Below are 16,200 nucleotides of genomic sequence, written 5' to 3'. Positions count from 1 at the left end.
CCTGCAGAACCTGTCCTCCTCGGCCTCCGCGGCCTCTTCCCCTACCGGCTTGGCCTCCTTGATTGGCCACACTGTGAGCTTCGCTTGCCCCTTGAGCGACTTCGAACGGGTTGGAGTTAATCTGATTGACTTCTTTTTGCTTTAAATAGTCAGAAACTTTGGGCTTTCTTGGATGGTGCAATCTGTCTCTAGGATTGCTACTGCCTGCTTCTCTGGCTGATGCATTTGGTTTTACTTTGGAGGCTGCCGTTTCGTTTTTCCTTCGGAGATGATCGAGCTCAGATCTTGAGTATTCTTCCATCATGTTAAGCAGCTCTTGTACACTTCTAGGTCTTTTTCTCGTGAGCTTTCCTGCTAATAGCCCTCCTCTGATGCCCTGTATCGCCGCATCGATGATTGCATCTTCGCTTAGCCCCTTCGCGTGACAACGTATGTGGACGAAGCGGCGTATGTAGCTCTGTAAGGTTTCTGTTGGTTGTTGCTTCAATGCGAAGAGGTCGGTAGCGGTAATTTTATCTGCTCGATTTCCCTGGAAATTGCTGTACAGTGCACTACGCAATTGCTCCCATGAGTATATGGATCCCGGGGGGCAACGTGGAGTACCAGGATCTTGCTATCCCTTTTATGGCCAATACAAAGGCTTTCGCCAGTGTTGTGCCATCCCCTCTAGCAGACTCCACGGCCACTTCGAAGCTCATTACAAATTCCCTTGGGTCTGACTCTTCGTCAAACATAACCACTTTGGGCATCTTGAACCCTAGCGGCCACGGCTGGTTTTGCAGATTGGACAGTGGGGACTCTGGGTCTCCCATGGACGACCTTCGCCGAAGGTCTTACGAAGTTCATGCCATGTCTCTCGGCGGTGTCACCTGGTGAGACATGCCTTCTGCTTGGTGCAGCATATCGATTTCCTCTTGGATTTTTTCCAATGTTTTCCTAGCTTCACCTGCCCGCCTGTGATATTCTGCGGCTTTTCGACTTGCTGCCAGGCCATCTAACATGCGCTTCTTCTGCGCTATCTGTCTTTCCAACTCTTCGGCTTCTTGCCTGGCTGTTCTTTCTTCATTTGTTTCATCCTCGTTTTCATACTCTGTGAAGTCATCAAGGTCTTCCCATTCTTCGTTTCGTACCCTTTCGCCTTCTTTTGCTGGAGGCTCGAAGTGTGCGTGATCAATTGGTTCCGTGACCCGCATCGGCTCCGCATTAACCCGGAGTGCTTCGCCGTGGCGGCCATCACTGGGTCCTCGTGGCGCTACTTCAACTTCGCAACATTGCTCTCGTTCGCCCGAAGCTCCACCGGCCGAAGCATTACTTGGTCCTGGCATCGCCGAAGGGGGTCTTTCGGCCGAAGGCCCAGCTGCGGCTGAAGGTTCCGCCAATGCTTCCACTGTTTCGACTGGCTTCGATTTCTTCTTGGGTGGCATGGCGTCGAAGGTTTTGATCCCCACGGACGGCGCCAACTGTTGGGACCGAAATCCTAGACAAGGTGGACCTTCGGATACGGGGATATCGAAGGGTCCTCGGAACGACACGTGTCAGAGGTGGAACAGTTTTCCAATGTCGCTCCCGAGTACAGTGTGGCCCTATTTATAGCTCGTACTCGGCCACCATAGGCGCGGTTTATAAATCCTACCCCTTTACCTGCTACATTCTCGGAATATCCGGAGCATTATGGTACAAGTGAGCATAATTACATAATTACAACCCTGCCCCGAACGGCTGAAAACGGGCCCACTGTTCCGCAGTGATCTTTGCCTCCGAAGATATACAGAAGCCTTCTCCACTCGGATGCCCGTCAGGTGGCTTTCAGCCCCAGAGCGAAGGTCGGCTTGTATCTTCGCCCGCCGCGATCACTTAGGATCGTAGGCACGGACTTCGCCCTTTGGTCGAAGGTCGCCCTCGTCTTTGCCGGCACGAGAGATCGAGGTTGCGGGCGCGCCTACACCCTTCGACCGATGGCGCTTCGTGATCTTCGCCACCTGTGGATGAAATCCCTGAAACAAAACTATAGTGGCGAACATGCGATCTTTCCAGTAGACTTCGAGGTACCCTCTGAAGAGAGGGGCGGGAGATCATGCCCAACAATAGTTTTGTAATTTTTAAATTAAAAATATATAAATAAAAAACCATTGCTGGTGCTCCTTGTGGGCCAGCCGCGGGCGAGCGGCCCAGCCAGGCGCCTCCTAGCTTAGGTGCTAGGGGGTCGGCCCAATCTCACCACGTTACTGTATATCTTCCTCCTCTCTCCGCTCACCATCCACTCCTCTGCCCAACCTCCGCGGCTGACCAACGTGCTCTCCATGGGCAATGTGGAGCCGGCCTACCTCCGCAGCAGATAAGTCTCTCCCCAATGCTTGTTCGTTCCAAAAAAGAAATTCGGCATCGCTTGGAGGCAACCCGGGTGGCACCCTGGACTTGCTGATGCATCGGCGTGCCGTGGGTAATCTCACACCCACAAGTAGCTAGTGCAGGCACTTGGAATATACAAGTAGCACCCTCTCCCCTTTTTTTTTGCATGTACCAAGTTAATGCCGATAACAAACCAAAGAACAACACAGCTTAAAAGCATATATCATATATGCATGGCTAGCTCGTTCCAACCTCGCTTGGGAGAATGGTTATAGCTGAGCCACCAGTCATGGCTGATAGATCTGGGAGTATTACCCTTGAACACATGCATTATGTTAAGACTGGTGTAGCGAGAGATCTATGTAAACAAAATTGGCCTCGGTTTCTGTTGGAAGCTCTCACATGGTATCGGCTACATCCCCGGCAATCCACTGGTCCCGGCATGGGCCTTCGGAGAGCTAGCTGCCCACCCATGCATGAGTTGTCATTTGTACGTGTGCCCATACGTCCAAGCCTTCTTGACGGCCTTCAGGCCTGGGCAAGTTTGTAGTTTATGTTTATTTAGTTTGGAGATAGAACACCGAGCTTGTCAGCCCCAAACCAGGTATGAATGAAACTTCAACAAATTAACTATATGATATTTGACGAATCGCATGCGTGCATGCAGGGTCGACGTTGTCGAAGCAGTTCAAGTACATGTACCAGCCGTGCTGCGAGAGCATCGACGCAAGCGGCTACTGCGGACAATATGATGGCAACCGCCCGCTGTTCCGGCTGCGCCGCAACCCGGACGAGTGTTTCTACTGGGACTACATCCACCCGACGCATGCAGGCTGGAAGGCTGTCATGCAGCTGCTCCAAGGGCCCATCATGGCTTTCCTCGGCATCTCAAACCTCAACCACTTTTAAAGTTATTAAAACTAGCTAGTATTTGCATGCATGGAAGACGTATAGTTTGTTAATTAGGCTTTTAGATCGAGTCTGTTCTACCTTGCTTGATATGGATAGATTAATCCTTCCATGCTTGGGTAGGGTTTTTTTTTTTTTGCTGGAAGATATTCACTCTCGATGTGAGAGTGTGAGGTTGGCCTTCAACGGCCGTTAGATTTTCAAACATATTAATTTCATGAGTGAACATAATCTATATCTACTTCGGCTGGTCATCTGTTATCTAATATAATATACGTTGATTTATTTATTTCATTCGTTCTGCATACGTGCTTTGTACGAGCTAGTCTCCTTGTTAGCTCTGGGAACTAGTGTACTCCGATCCAACGCTCATCCAATACCAACTTTTGAATCTTGTGGCGAAAGTATGGTGTAGGCCTCTACAGTATACTTCTCTGACCTCAACACTCAACTGGTCATTAAGGAAAAATGAAACAATGTATATACGCTCAATTCAATACTGGTTGGCAACATGCTTCTAGACAAGCCAACATTAAGAGATATTCAGATTGGCCGAAAGAAGACCAGATAAGGCAGGCAGGCACTAGTAGCGGATCTAGAGAGTTTTTATTGGGTGTGCATGCATGAGTGTATCCCATTTGTAGAGTTGATCTCCGCCGATACTTGCAAAGTTTGGGTTAGAAAAAAAATTGATTTAGTTCATATTCGCGAAGCCCTAGATTTTTGGGCCGAGCTGGATTTGAACCAGCGTAGACATATCGTCAACGAATTTACAGTCCGTCCCCATTAACCGCTCGGGCATCGACCCAGGAAGAATTTATTCTAGGGTTTTTGATAACCATGATTAACCTCTTTTTATAATACTCCCTACCCCCAGGGGAAGTCGAATCCCCGCTGCCTCCTTGAAAGAGAGGTGTCCTGAACCACTAATCACTTAGATGATAGCTCCATATACAACCACTCGTCATTATACTATAATGATAGTATGAGCAGTTTTTTGGAATTGTCAATATACTCGAAGAGTATAACTAGATCAAAGCAAAGAGTCTTTCCTACTTTTCTGTTATGCTTTCATAGGATTTTGGCGCATACCAGGAACCCCACCTGGCTCCGCCATTGGCAGGCAACATGGTCCATCATTCTTATCAAGAGATTGAGATACTACTTTTGACAATATGGGACTGCGCTAGGTACATGGAAATTAAAGCTCTACGTACCTTAAGATATTTCAGCTATATAAGCCTAGTAGCATTTCGATTATCCTAAGCTTAACTATATATGCCACCTATTGATCTTGTAGGTCGTTGCACACGAGTCAAAATATGAAGATTCTGATTGACAGGCAGTCGGTCTAGCTTAGAGAGGGAGATCAGGAACGTAGCTTTAAGAAAGATGACAAAGTCGACCATAAGTCACTTGAACATGTTAGAGGCCCACAAAAGGTTATTTTATTTTTCTTTTTCCTTTTCATTTGCAACACACAAAAGCTAATTTGCGTGTAGATGTTGCATATGCTTGGTCCTTTTGAGGGAAGCGTAGCGTTCAACGTATTTTCATGGCATCCTCTCTAATCTCCAACCTTGAACTTCAAATGCATCAAAGTAAATCCATCACAATAGCAACCATACACCTTATGAAGCCATGTGGATCATGTAATAATTCTGCACATATAGTGTCAAATAAGGCCTGTTTTACTGAAACTGCACAATCTCTAGTCTTAATTTTAACCTTTCATATTTTTGTAGATTTCACGACATTTTTCTCCTGCAGAATATATTAAACTCATAAAAAGTTTGTGTAGAGAACAACTAATAGATTAATTATTTAAACAAACAAACATCTGAACACATTGGTACAACATAATGATTTCACACCAGATAAGGCAGGCAGGCACTAGTAGCGGATCTAGAGAGTTTTTATTGGGCGCAGCGCATATGCAGAGTTGATCTCTATGGATGCTCCGCCATTGGCAGGCAGCATGGTCCATCATTCTTATCAAGAGATTGAGATACTACTTTTGACAATATGGGACTGCGCTAGGTACATGCAAATTAAAGCTCTACGTACCTTAAGAAATTTTAGCTATATAAGCCTAGTAGCATTTCGATTATCCTAAGCCTAACTATATATATATGCCACCTATTGATCTTGTAGGTCGTTGCGCACGAGTCAAAATATGAAGATTCTGATTGACATGCAGTCGATCTAGCTTAGAGAGAGAGAGGAACGTAGCTTTAAGAAACATGACAAAGTTGATCATGTAAGTCACTTGAACATGTTAGAGGCCCACAAAAGGTTATTTCCTTTTCGAATGACATAACGGTGATCAGATGGGGTGAATAGGAGCCTTTAAAAAATCTTCGAAAAGAATAAGATTTATGTCCAATTCGAATCCAACGTAAAGAGATAAAGAATTCACTCTCGATTTCGTGGATTTGACCAAAATCACACAAAGAGAAAAAATTTAGAGAAAAACAAATAAAAGGTACTCGTGTGAGGAAATCATTTTGGAACCACTCTAGATGTTCTCACACATGTCCTAGCAACCTTTTGCCCCAATAAAATCACTCGAAGTCACTGCCAAAAATGAAGAGTGAAAAATCAACCAAATCTTCAAGAACAAGAGATTAGAACGAGGGAGATCAACAGCATCATAAATATGCTAAACAACTGATGAATAGAAATAAGAACATAGCAAGATTTATAGATACGTAGCTTGGAAGCCGCCCTTCATCCTCCCAATTTTGATGAGATTAAGTTTAGAGCTATGAACCCTAACTTCTCTCTTTGAAACTCTAACCAAGGCTAAGAAATATCCAAATGAAAATAAGTCCTAGAGAGGTCTGTTTGCACTGGCTATCTCCCATATATATAGGCAAATGGACAATTCTCAAACTGCCCCTAAAGACAGCATAGATATTATCCATGAAGGGCAAAATGATCCAACTCTTTTATTGTCCATCGGATGGACCCGACGCCTTTACGACTCTGCTTCGTCTCCATGCAACCTTCATGATGATGCCACACATCCTCCGACTCCGCCTCCGGTTTTGAGGAGAAACCGAAAAAATCATCTTGCATGCTTCTCCAAGCATGACTCCTCGATGTCTACGCGTGTTCGACCTCCGCTATGACATTTGACGCCTTCAAGTCTTTGCGCTCCCGTCACCAGGCCACCTCTTGACTTGCCATTGCCTTTCCTCCTTGACTTGGTCAATGCCATCTTCATCACCTTTTCTTCCCACCATGTTTTCTTGCGCCCTTCATGTGAGTGATGCGGATCGCCCATGGCTCCACCCGACGTCGCACGGTCCGTCGGCACCAAGCCTCCACTTTCCCTTCATCGCCTTATCGTTGACCACCATGTAGCATCCATACACCTACACATCATGAGCCAGGAAACATGTCTCTCCGCCATACTCTATTTTCACTCTCGGTTAGCCATAAATATAATCAAACACTACTAGAGAAAACATTTATACAAACGGTTCAGAAACCCCGTGCGGAACACTTTTTTGAACTATCTGTGGAAAAGATTTTGTACAAATCTAATTTGTACAGATGAGTTTTAAACCGTCTGTACAAAAGATTTGTATAGACGGCTTGTTACTGGAGCTGTCTGTACTAGAGGAATATCATAGATGGCTCAAAACTTTGAGCTGTCTGTGATATAGTAACAGTACATATGGCTCCGATAACGAGCCATCTTTGCCATGTAATATCACAGATGGCTCAAAGTTTCGAGCCGTCTGTGATATAGTAACAGTACAGATGGCTCTTATCGAAGCCGTCTGTACTGTTACTATATCACAGATGGCTAAAAGTTTTGAGCCATCTGTGATATTCCCCTAGTACAGATGGCTCCAGTAACATGTCATCTGTGCTATGGAACAAAAGACATTATAAAAAGCATTTGTACAAATGGTTGTATTCCTAGAACCATTTGTACATTCATATATACAATACCGAATTTATAAATTACTGAATGTAAACTGACATATCATACACACAATAGTAATATGTCATACAAATATCATTCAAACAACAATAGATCTATCATTTGCATTCAAACTCCATACACACAATAGACATTCCTTCAATATCACAATATCACACATATCATTTAAAGTCATACACATAAACAGAAGTAAAATGTCAATATTACAAAGCCTCACAACATTTGCAAAGCATTCTTCATTCTTGAGTCAACCATGTGTCTGATAATATATAAACCAACAAATTAGCTTTAGCACACTAGATTAATAGGAAGTAATGAGTTCATTTGCTTCATTTTCTATATCATTAGCCATAAAGCTATAATACATCTTCAATATATTGAATTGCACAGCTTCTGTTGAGATTACAAACCTTAGCTCTTAAAGTTGTCGGGATCCTGAAATTCGCCACTCTCCTTTATGATCTCCGCATGTAAGAAATGGATGAGCCATTTTTTAATATACATGATACTGTCCTTCACGAGATTATTTGTAGAAAATTTATGTCTGCAGAAGAAAATTAAAATAGTTAGGCACAATGATGAAAAATGTATTTTAATATACTTTAATTACACTAACCGGTGTATATACTGGTAGACTAAAGTTAATAATTTGCAGCATATACTGGGCAACATAGAACCCACAAAGGTTGGTGCCCTGCGGCTAACTGTGACACTACAGAAATTTGTACATGGTAAATTTAGTTCTATGGTATGCATATTATAAATGTAAATTGATGTGCGATAGAGGAATTATTACTGGGAACTGATGTTGGTGGGTCGCCGAGGGTTTATCTCTCCATACCATCCCGTCCATCGAAACATACTTCGCGAACTGCCTTGTCAACAAGTCTGTCAGATCTGAATACCTCTATGGGTCATACTACATCGAGTCGAGGTATATGCAGTGTTGATTGTGTGTATAGATACAAACTATCGTCCAATGGTCTCGGTATTTGTATGGTAAAAGAATAAGGTCCTTCGATCCACAGAGAGCGATCATGGCTTCCACGATGTATTTCTCGACCTCCCCCAAAGACCAAGTGATCATTGACCCACATACGACCTGTGGGTCAAGGAATCCTATTCTCGAACTCTCTCTCTTGGCTTCTTGAATCATAAGTCTACATATAAGAGTAATGTAGATGAATAAGTGTATCAATAAGTTAGGTAGTTCATTAAGCATAGACCGTGATTAATAACACTTACAGTGCCCAACATTTCATTAGACCGATGTCCAGCTTGTCACGACAGTAGAGGAGGAATAAGTCCTCAAAGATCACGAGGAAGGTTCCAGCTGGTTGTAGTAAATGTTGCCGCTGAAACCATGAGGAGAAAGATGATTCTCCTCATGGATCCTCTTCATGTATAGGTCATGCAGAATCATACTTGCTAAGCCCAATTGCTCTAACGCTTTCTTGCTCAGTAACGGCTAGCCTGCCATGTAGCTGTTTGATAGAGGTTCTTCTTCTACCTCTTTGCTCTTGTCCTTCTATTTGTTGGCTCTGCGCTTTCCGGGAGGTGCCGTTTTGGTGGACTGTTGGCCAAATTTGCTGGACAATTTTTGTTGCTCATGTGGTGCAAAAGGAGATTTGACCTTTGACGGAGCACGACGAAAAGAGAAGTCGCTACCATCACGTACTGGAGCTAGAGGCTGCAGAGGCGGTGGAGGGGCAACCAGTGTTATGAACTTCTTCGGCCACTGGATGAAGGAGTGGACGGCCTCCCCAAGTGTCCTGGCATCATCCTCTAGGGGAATAGAAAGTGGGAGGGACGTGCAATTCTTGTACACCATATCCACTAACACCCTAGCGTAACCAGGCTGCAGCGAGAGTCCGTGAATCATTTGTTCCCCGCCACTTGGGAATGTCAAGCCTGTGCCAACCTCTATGATGTTATCAGAGCCAACAGTGGTGGGAAGAAGGAGATTGCACTTGGTGGCCGCCTCTATGTCATCGACAGGGTATCCCTCACTAGGGACCTCTTTTGGAATATCGTCAACGTGGGGGTCACCTTCAAATCTGCCGATAGGGAAGTCATGTTTATCGAACATGTTATCTGGAGTAGATGCGTAGCTACTACGGTGCTAAGCCGGTGGAGATTCAAGTGTTGTGGCTGCATCTTGCTGCCTCATAATCCATACTCGCTCTTCAACCCGTTGTTCCATCCTTTCTGCAAGCATATCCATATGTTCTTTCATCTTTGCTTCAACCTTAGCGACAATCTCCATTCTCATCCATTCACGCTCGGCTGCTTCGCGCTCAGCTTTGTTTCTCCTTTGGCTCCTATATGAATCGGCGTCGTTAGGGAATCTCAACTTCCAAGGATTGGAAACACCTATGCCACACGTGTGACTCGAGTGCTCTTTGTTCCCTAGAGCTGAGGTTAGTATGTCTTTTTCTCGAGATGGTTGGAATAATCCTTGAGTGGATTCTTCCAAAAGTTACATGAACCTTTGAGCCACTTGATCGGTTTCTTGCTTATTGAAGGTGACGGAACCATTAGCTGAGCGTACAACCCTTCCTCGGAACCACTTTCAGGCCCGCCCCTCCAAGATCTGTGAAAATGGTGTGGAGCAGTTCTCCCAAGCTGCCTCCTCATCCTCCTTGCCCCAGTCCAACACCTTGCGCACGTACCTACCTGTGCCGAGCCTGTGGGGGTGCATGTTGCGTGACTGTCATGCCTTGTTAGCCTAACTCTACTGCTGAAATTCCTCCGACTAGCACCTTGCCACAAACTCTGCCCATTGATCCTCTAAGTACCCATCAGCAATACTATTGGGGACGAGATCCTGCTTCACATATGTATTATACAGCTCGCTCTTGAACGTCTTCCATGCCTTGCCCATCTTGGCTATTGCCTATCTTTCCACGTCCTCCAAAGAGCATCCTTCAGGAAAGTCAAATTGGGCTTTAATTGTTTCCCACAAGAAGCTTTTCTCGCTCTGCAGCACGACCTTCTAGTTTGGGTAGGTTATCCTGACCCTTGTCCGTCCAAATGAGGCGCATCCTCTATGGAATGCCGCCTGAGCTTGTTGAGGCTGTGTTGGCACGCCTGCCTCATTTACGTGAGTTATGTTGTAGTGGCCCGTGTGCATTAGGTTTGTCTCGGCCACCTCACTTTCGCTTCTACGCTTGAGTTTCTTCTATTTTCTCCTGACAAGTGGCCTCCGCATCTTGTTGAGCAGTGACCCCCTCTTATTGTTGAGGAGAAGAGGCCGGAGGCAGTTCAAGTTCATCTTGCGATACCATCTTCAGAATAGGAAAAGTCACATGCTTATTAGGAACTTGTTATAATGGTAGAAGATTATTCACATAAATAGAAAAAAGAAAAGGAATCAATGTATGTGTTTTAAAAGTCACAACACGTAAATGGTAGAAGACTATTTTGTTGAGTTGCTAGTGACAACACTTCTTTTGTGGTGATAAATCGCCTACTTTACTACAACCAGCGGTGCATATTATCAAATAGAAAGATACTTCAAAATATGGTCATTTACTAGTAATCAACTTGAAGCTTACTCACAACTTCACTAAAAACAATGGTAAGGGCTAAAATTACCTACTACAATGATATTTGAATATTCCTAAGGATTTCCTATTAACATAGTGATAGTGTGGACCATTTGAGAAAAGAATGGGGGTTTGTGTACTTCTTCTACCTTGAGAGCACACTATATGATATCTTTCCTGTTTAATATTTAGACATATTTATAGATACTTGCAAATGTGGAGTTTAACTCTGATGGACTCTGGAATGGATGAGTAAAAGTAGAAACATTTAGAAAGACAAATAAAGGAGTAAGGATAGATACGGTAAACAGAGATTGATTTTATTACAATAAATTGTCTGATCATGCAGTACTACATGAATCTTATTAGTATCTGCACATTTGGTACGTTGAATTAAGCAGTATACCACCCTTGCAGCAAAGAAATGCACAAAAGGTGGATCTATATTCACAAATAAATACATTTGACCTCCATACTTTTAAGATCAGATTAGGTAATCATATTAGAAACGCCAAATATTATCTAGAAATATGAGATGCAAACTATCAGCCTAGGTAGAGAAATGCCTCACTTCTACAACTTCAGTTACACGACCAACCATGTCACTGCAAGAAAAGGGTTCTGTCTAATAATATCTATCTATAATGAAACTAGATCTATGAACATGTATAATATATAGAAGACAATTTCTCAACACTACGAAGGACTCAAGATGTACATAAAATAGTCTACAATAATTTTCAGAATATATACAAAAATACACCAAGTTTTAAGACCATAAAATGTATCACACACAAAATTGTCTTAGCTCATACCACCACAATTGTACTTCAAAAAAAACTGACAGTAAGAACAGAACATGTATAAAATTGCTCTCAATTTTATTTCCAGACAATTGACCCCAAGACATTAGATGATATGCCCCCCTAATTGTACAGTTGAACAGATCATCGATCGGGCAATTATCTAAGTTCTCAACTAGTAAGTATAGCCTAGACACAGTTCAAGAATCTCCCTGAATATTACTATTGTGACCAACAGATTGCACAAACTGAACCGAAATAGCCAAAGACAGAGACTAGCAAAGCTAAAGGGCTAACTCAATATAAGCATTCAGAAACAACATAGCAAACTGCTTCTGAATCACAACAGTAATCAACCAGGAAGCAAAATAGACAGCCCTTTGCTAGCCAACTACATATGTTCCTCGGTGCACAAGTAAATATCAGACAATAACACCAACACAAGTATCCAGGGCTACCATACACAGGACTATACACTATTGTACTTAGATATTGTGCCCAACATCAGTACAATCATTTATCACAGAGCAATAATCTGCAAGCCACTTACTGTCTAGAGAAAGGGAGAGGAAAAACTCACAACGAAACACTTGAGAGTGCGTGAAGAAGAGAGGATCAGGGAGGGGGCCAGCCAGGGAGGAACGCCGGGGATGGAGGAGATGCCTGGGATGGAGGAGCCATCGGGGAGGAAGGAGGGCCACCGGGGGTGGAGCAGCTGCCGGGGAGGGAGGTCGCTAGGGAGGAGCGCCAGGGATAGAGGAGACGTCGGTGATGGAGGAGCCGTCAGGGAGGGAGTTCGCCAGGATGGCCACAAGGGAGGGAGGAGGGCCACCGGGGAGCGCAGAGGGCCGTCGGGGAGGAGGGCTAACCGTGGAGTAGTTATCGGGGAGGAGGGCTGGCTGGGGAGGAGGAGACGAGGCGTCGAGGGTTGCAAGGAAAGAACTTGGTGCGGCGTGGGGAGGAGACGAAATAGTATTATAGAGCATTAGTATAGACGGCATTTTACTCCTAGCCATTTGTACTAATATTATTGGTACAGACGACTTTTAATAAAAAAAACTATCTGTACAAATTGTACAGAAGGGTTATAACTCTAAGCCGCCTGTACTAATATCATTAGTTCAGATGGCTTTTTACTTCTAGCCATCTGTATTATTTATTTTCTAGACAAATCATTAAAACTTGCAAAATTGATAAATAATCCATACAAACTCTAAATGAGAAAAAAAATTGTATGTAAATTTATGATTAAATCTGTACTATCACATGGTGTAGGTATCATTCATGTTACTATAACTAACTAAAAATTTAACTTGAACATTAAAACTAAATATTAAATTCATAACTAATTCATTTTTACATATTACATTGCAATACATAGTTCATTAGTACAATCGAGTAACATCATACAGCTTTAACAATCAACTCTTCTTGATGATCGGCGCCCATATAGCAAGCGGCCCTGATCGGAAGTTGTTCTTCGTTAAGGGCGATGCTATCTCCAAGAGGGTACACATCAAATTGATTGTACTCTTCTTCGTCCACGATATTCTCAACTCCGACAATCCTTCTTTTTCCCTGAAGGACTATGTGAAGCTTTGGATTTGCCGGATCTTGCACATAAAAGACCTGGGCAACTTGCTTGGTGAGTACAAATGGTTGGTCTTTGTATGCGGCACGTTCGAGGTCGACAGTAGTCATTCTGTACTTGTATACCTTAACACTTGAGAGTGCGACCCAATGGCCCCGAAAGAGGGGGATCTTGAAATGTACATAGTCGAGTTCCCAAATCTCTTCTATGTACCCATAGTATGCACAGACCCCACGTTTATCCTGAAAAGCATCTATGCGCACACCAATGTTCTGTACCATGCTCTTACTATCCCATGCTTTGGTATAAAAGGTGTACCCATTTATGTCATATGCTTCAAATGTCATGACTTTGTGACTTGACCATCTTGCCAACCAGCCAATATTGTCCTCTGTTGAACTATTATTACTAAATCGCACTGCCAACCAGTTGTTAAAGTTACGGTTGTGCTGTTTTGTGATCCAAGCCTCCGTACGGCATGGATTCTGTCTACGTAGCATGTCCTTATACATGTCGATATGAGGGGATACTTTAGTCATGTGTTGTAAAACAGTGAAATGGGTTTAGATATCATGGCAAAGTCAGCAATGATTGATTTCCTACCTATGGTCCCCTTCCCATCTAGTCTCCCCACATGGCGAGACATGGGCACACCAATTGGTTTGAGTTGCTCCATGTAATCGATGCAGAACTCGACTACCTTTTCGGTTGTATAACCTTGGACGATGCAGCCCTACGGACGAGATCGATTCCGTACATACTTCTTCAGAATTCCCATGTACCTCTCAAATGGGTACATCTGACGTAGTAATACGGGGCTGCATATCTTTATCTCTCTCACGAGGTAAATGATAACATGTACCATGATATCAAAAAACGACGGAGGAAAGTACATCTCAAGATGATACAGTGTCTTCACCACATCGGCCTGTAAAACATCACTTCAGGATCGATGACCTTCTGAGGAATTGTGTTAAAGAAGTAACACAGCTTGGTGATTGTGTCTCGGAGATAGGTCGGTTGGATATTTCATATTGCAACAAGAAGCAAATGTGTCATCAACATGTGACAATCATGAGACTTCATGCTAACAAATTTCAAATCGTAGATCGAAACAAGTTTCAAGATGTTGGCGGAGTAACTGAATGGAACTATCACACGATGCAAGCACCAGCACAGTTTGGTTCTCTTGGCCTTTTTCAGATTATAGCAAGCTATAGGAAGCCTCGTCGTACCTTTTTTCGGAGGGCTCAGGTGCCAACTCGGGCCTGATCTTCAGATCAACCAAGTCAAGCCATGTGTTGAGGCCGTCCTTCGCCTTTCCTGGAATATTAAGTAAAAAACCAATCAAGCTTTCGCACATGTTCTTCTCTACATGCATGATGTCAATGCAGTGGTGAACTTCAAGGTGCTTTCAATACGGTATCTTCCACAATATCGATATCTTCTGCATGCCACCGGTATCCTTAGATTTTTTTACTCCCCTTTCCAAACACAACATCGAGATCTTTAACCATATTGTGCATCTCTTGACCATTGTACTGCCTTGGACATAAATCTCTCTCCCTCGTTCTGTCGAATTATTCCTTCATGTTGCGGTACGGGTGATACGTGTTATAGAACCTACGGTGGTGCATGAACACCGTTTTACATGAGTGGGGCGGCCACATGCTCGCGGTACCATCTAAGCAATGAGGGCACGATGTATCTACTTGTTTACTCTAGCCCAAAAGTTTACGTAGTGCAAGCAAATCATTGATCGTGCAGAACAACAGGGCCCATAGCGTGAAATTATCTCTTTTTTACACATCCTATACTTGCGCCTTTTCATTCCATAATGTGTTTAGATCTTCCACCAATGGTCTTAGGTATACATCAATATCATTCCCATGTTGTTTCGGGCCTTGGATAAGCAGCGACATCATCAAGTACTTCCGCTTCATACACAACCAAGGAGGTAGGTTGTAAATACTGAGAACAACTAACCAAGTGTTGTGCCTGCTGCTCATGTTCCCAAAAGGATTCATCCCGTCCGTGCTCAAAGCATACCTTATATTCCTTGGTTCTGCACCAAAGTTATCGAAGATCGTGTCAATGTTTCTCCACGAGAATCGGCAAGGTGCCTTAGCTTTCCATCTTGCTTGCGGCCCTCCTAGTGCCAGCACAACAATTTGGCCTCCTTTTGATTCGCAAACAAACACTTAAGACGTGGAATTATAGGCAGATACCACACCACCTTAGCAGAAATTTATTTCTTCACCTCACTGTCATCTGATTAACTCTTACGCTTGTATCGAGATGCTTTGCATGTTGGATATGAATGCAAGTCTGATAGATCTTTACAGTAGAGGATACAGTCATTTGGACATGCATATATCATTTCCACATCTATCCCCAATGGACAAAGAACCTGCTTTGCTTCGTATGTGCTTTTGGGTAGCTTGTTTCCATCTGAAAGTATATCCGATAGGAGTTCTAATAGCATCGTGAAACTCTTGTCTGACCAACCATTGCTTATTTTTAATTTAAGCAGTTCAAACATGGATGACGACTTTGTATATTCCTGTTTGCATCCAAGGAACAACGACTTCTCTGAGTCCTCAATCAAGCACATGAATTTGTTAAAGTCTCTCTGAGTACTCAAGTTCACATTTGCATTGCACAACATTTGATCCAACCTATCATCATCGCCTGCACCACCACAATCATCATCATCAGCACCAAATTCCTCATCATCTTCTCTTCTTACGTCGACTTCTGGTTCTTTGACGATACCAACATCTTCATGTAATACATTCTGCTCTTCATCATGTTTGGTCCAACACATGTAGTATGGTTTGAAGCCCCTGATAATCAAGTGCGCTTGGATCTGTGGGGCTACGTTCTGTCTAAGAAATGACCTTTCATTTCTACAATCGCAACAAGGACAATATATAAATTCAAGACCCTTCTCCAATCGATCCTCCTCGTCAGCTGCCAGAAAAGTCGTCACACCATCAAAGGTCCGTACGAGAACCGTACATCCAGCCACGATCCATCTAC

At 43.5% G+C, this 16,200-nt stretch overlaps 1 non-coding gene across 1 annotated transcript; it reads right to left on the bottom strand.

Annotated features, from left to right (window-relative positions):
* Window positions 1-3,982: 3,982 nt before the first annotated feature.
* TRNAY-GUA (transfer RNA tyrosine (anticodon GUA)) lies at window positions 3,983-4,066 on the bottom strand. The gene has a single exon. It is a non-coding gene; the product is annotated as a tRNA-Tyr (tRNA).
* Window positions 4,067-16,200: the final 12,134 nt, after the last annotated feature.

Source organism: Phragmites australis, chromosome 16, assembly GCF_958298935.1.
Source record: "Phragmites australis chromosome 16, lpPhrAust1.1, whole genome shotgun sequence".
In the NCBI taxonomy this organism is placed as follows: Eukaryota; Viridiplantae; Streptophyta; class Magnoliopsida; order Poales; family Poaceae; genus Phragmites; species Phragmites australis.
The sequence above is the reverse complement of the archived record's forward strand: the minus strand, read 5'-3'. Positions and strand labels throughout refer to the sequence as shown.